This window comes from Acipenser ruthenus, chromosome 12 (genome assembly GCF_902713425.1).
Source record: "Acipenser ruthenus chromosome 12, fAciRut3.2 maternal haplotype, whole genome shotgun sequence".
Taxonomy (NCBI): domain Eukaryota; kingdom Metazoa; phylum Chordata; class Actinopteri; order Acipenseriformes; family Acipenseridae; genus Acipenser; species Acipenser ruthenus.
In genome coordinates, this window is record NC_081200.1 from 1,761,882 (window position 1) to 1,766,666 (window position 4,785).

Here is a 4,785-nt window from a genome sequence, read left to right on the forward strand (position 1 = left end):
GAAAATAAACAATGGTGTAATGTGAAGACAGGCAGCAGCACCTTAATGCCACTCTTGGTGGGGTGAGGCCAACAATAACCCAGCAGGCAGTCTGGCGGCTGTCACCCTGCCCATATGATGTCATCTTCTCATGCCAGCCACCCGATTGGGCGCCTGTGGAGCACGTGACACTCAGGAGAGCTCAGTTAGGGGGCTGAAAGAATTTGGGTAGTTGTGACTTACACATTGATTACAGGCCTTCAGGTTACCACTAATAACAGAGGCACAGGGTATGACCCAGGTCCATCTGGAGGGGGATGCTTGATAATGTTATTTATGTTGTTCAGTAGTTTAAGGGTTAACTGTTACAGTTGGCTGATGCAATCACCGTATGCACATACAGAGCATGTTCAAGAATAAGAAACGGAGAGTTTCCTGTTTAAGTGCATTCACGGCGCCTGCAATAAAATTCTTGTTTAAACAGCATTTCGTGATGAGTTAAATAAATATCTAAAGGTTCTGCATGCAATAGATAAACACACAATAAGATGGCCTCTGTAAACAGGAAGTGTTTCTGGACCACACGTCCACGCTACTGGAAATCTGTTTAGTGGCTCAAGATTTTTTGTTATTGTTTTTTTGTTTTTTTTAATTATCCAGCAAAACAGAAAATACATAAATTAAACAAATGCTTGAGATTGAGAAGTGTCTTTGTCAACATGAAACACATTGATACACTTGCAGTACTGAATCTGATGATAGAGAGACAGTGAGGTGTTTCTCATTTTATATATATGTGTGTGTGTGTGTGTGTGTGTGTGTGTGTGTGTGTGTGTGTGTGTGTGTGTGTGTGTGTGTGCGCGTGCGTGTGTCTGTGTATCCAAAATAATATTAAAATATTAAAATAAAAATATTAAAATAAGCTCAATAAAATCAAGAACAAACATTTAGTTTAAGTCTTAAAGCATATATTTTATAATCAAATGTATGTTTTGTATCAATTTAATAACCAAATCAGTTTACTTTTTATAACTTTTAACTCGCACTCAGCTACATAATCCAACACAAATATCTGACCTGTCCAATTACCCCTGCGTCTCTGTTTTAATTAAAAAGATTTAATAAGATTTTTACAGGCAACAGGTGGTGTGCAATGTGGCCAGCAGACTCTATGAGGGCTCGCTGCCTTCTGAAAGTTGGAGCTGGTACAGGGCAGGCCCTTGCTCGGTGTGAGCGTGCAGCCTGCTGGCGCAGCGACAGTGACTGTACAGACCAGCAGGGGGGAGAACTCTGCAGACAGACTCCCTGCTCTGCAAGGATAATCAGCTCTAATCCTGCAGGGAATTCATTTTTGCACTCATATGCAGTTAAAAAAAATAAACTTAATTATTTTAATATTAGCTAGCCTTTTTAAGCCTGAAAAAAAAAAAAAAAAAACATTCATTGCATTTTTGTGACGGTGTGCAGTTTAACTTCAAAAGCATCAGTTTTACTTCAAAGTTAGTGTATATTTTATGTTAGTTTAGTTTATGTATTTTAGTAAGATTTTGTATATATTTTTTTACAAACACACATTACTTCCTGTGCATATGCAGAGAACTATTGATGTATTCTGTAACTCAAGTTAGTGTCACATTACATTCTAAATGACATTATCAATTACAACTTGTATGCACATTACATTCTAAATGACATGCTAAATTATAACATGTACTATGTGCACATTAGTATTGTTAACTATAAATGAGCAAAGACCTGTGAGTTACCAGACCTGTGTGGTAATTGTTCCCATAAGAATTCTCTGTAAAACTAAAACCACAAAGCTGACTCTTTTAAAAAGCAGTCGAGCCCCAGATTTTGACCTACTGAACCTGTTCTACTTCAACCTCTCACTGTGCTCAATAAATACTTGCATAGCAATGCATTGGAACAATAGTATATACAGTATATGCCATGATATATATATATATATATATATATATATATATATATATATATATATAGAAGGTGATATTCCACTTGATCTTCTTTTAAAACAGCTGACAGGGGATAAAAAGAGTTACAGAGGCCCTGATTAACAAACAACAAAGCAGTAATCTTTTTAAAATCCTCTCCAATCCCCTCTCTTAGCCAGGGTGTTATAAGCACGTGTCGGATCAAAGGTTTAGGGTTCAGCAGACAGTCCTTAATCAAGCAACGAGTTTCCTTCGGCTCTCAAACATGTCTCTCAGTGACACTGTGATTGATCACCATGTCAGGGACCTCGGAGGACAGGTATGGAAAGAAAATCAATCCACTCTTCCAAGTGTAGGTATGTCTGCACCAGAGCACCTGCTGAGCAGAGCAGCGGAGTAACTGTCAAGCAGGAAACACGAACAACACGACTCAGGGCTGTCATAGTTTTAAGTGTCACGTTCAAGCAGGCACAGCCATTACTGTTACACGTATATGACTGTTTTCTTTTTATAACATTTTTGTTTAATATTTTTTATTATTATTATTATTATTTATTAGCTGACGCCCTTATCCAGGGCGACTTACAATTGTTACAAGATATCACATTATTTTTACATACAATTACCCATTTATACAGTTGGGTTTTTACTGGAGCAATCTAGGTAAAGTACCTTGCTCAAGGGTACAGCAGCAGTATCCCCACCGGGGGATTGAACCCACGACCCTCCAGTCAAGAGTCCAGAGCCCTGACCACTACTCCACACTGCTGCTTTTTAATTGTTGTTTTTTTTACAAACTACCCTTTGATCTTAGTTTTTAAATTTTGCAATTAAAACCACACTTTTTTATTTCTTTTTTAAATTTCTGTTTCTTCAGATTCTGTATTTTTTGTCTGGAAAGACACTATTGTTGTTGTTGTTGTTGTTGTTGTTGTTGTTGTTGTTGTTAAAAAACGGTTCTTTCTTTCTTACTTACTTGCAATAAATCACAAGCAGCTAGAAAGGAGCATTTTTAACTGCTGTAGATCAAATTCATATACTGTGTTTGCATGGAGGTTTTAACTGCTGTAGATCAAATTCATATACTGTGTTTGCATGGAGGTTTTAACTGCTGTAGATCAAATCCATATACTGTGTTTACATGCACTAGGAATCAATCCTTTTGTAATGATTATTTTGAATCTGTAAACCCTTTAAAACCAGCAACCCAATCCCAGCTCCATACTGGTTTACATGTAGAACATATAGTATCCTCAGACAGGCAGCTTGAATCCGATTAGATTGTGCATATAAACAGTGATTCTCTTATATTTAAAGATAATAATGTATTTTTTAAGATTAGTATTTTCTAAAAGCTGGTGTCACACCTCATCTGTCAACCAGAATACCATTTGGGACAGAATGAAAAAACACTTTCTTTTCTTTTCTTTTTTTTGTACACACCCTCTTTCTTTGTGTTCAGATCAGTATCAGATGATAAGGAAGCATTCCTCTGTTTAAAATGCAATTTCTTCCACGCCATTTCTTTTAATTGACCATGTCGAAACATCAGTACTTATCTGGTAGTGTTACCCCAGCACGGGCACCGTGTCATCAGACTGCAATAACTGGACCTGACTGCAATTGGACCTCTGTTGCTAATTGTATTGCAGATCAACCTAAAATGTTTCACAAGCCTCAGGGAGTCTGTCTGCCTGCAGGGCTCTGTGTTAGAAAGGTACACTGACACCACAGGCTGACCACAGGATTAGTGACACTAGAAGTTCAGTGAGGAAACTCATGCGATAGACTATTTATTAAAATAGACTAGACAACATTACTCTATTATACATACTTTCACACTACATTCTTGGGTCTTTGGCCTCGCCTTTCCAGGTACCCTTGCTCATAAATTAGCTTGCAGATAAGTGGAGAGGCTGATCATAGGGAAGCCATGGGCAGGGGGGCAGGATAGCTGCTCTCCCCCGTTAGATGAAGCCAAAAAGCAGGTGAAAACTGGGGAGGAGGAGGTGAACTCTGGCACACAGCAGAGACGTAATGGATTGAGGTAAGATATAAATCCTTTCCTTGATGATCATTAGACATATTGTTTATCGAAGGATAACTCACATGGATAAACACATGCTTTGTGTTTATGTGATTTGATCAAAGGTTAAAGTGAGTTCCCTGCCAGAACCACCGCTTGGCTTCATTTAACCCTTAAAAACAACCCCTTCAGTGGAGCAACATGGGTTAACAGGAAGTCTACAGGACATGACAATCTTCTACCAAAAGTGTGTCATTTATTTTAATTATCGAGCTTTTAGGAATATTTCCATTCTAGGACAGTCCTTGTACCTGATGAACCTGCTATGGGTGGGTCAGGATCTGCTGTCACCCAGTTTTAATTGAGATTCATAATTAAAACTGAAATAAACTTGTTGATAGTAACAATATTCACTTTGCAGAAGACACTAGTATAGCCCAAGAGAAAGGGTCAACTGTACTTAAAACAGAAAACTTTGAGTGAAGAAAAATAGTTAATTAACATGATGCTTCTAGCGACATCAGTCACTGTGACACAATAGGTATGACAGGGTGGACATTTGATAGTAAACACCACATCTATATATTTAGATGACATCTCTCACTGAATGTGATGGAAAGACAGACAAAAAAACTGGAAAGAATGTAATACTTTACCTAATGAAACGTAAAGAGAACTTTAACTTACATTTGAAATGTACATTTCATTCTCCTATAATTAGATTAAAAAATAAGATAAGATCAGGGACACCTGTAACTGCATAAAGAAAGGTCCTTTGTTCAAGAACGGAGTGTCCCCGCCTTTTGTAGAGATTATAAGGAGCTT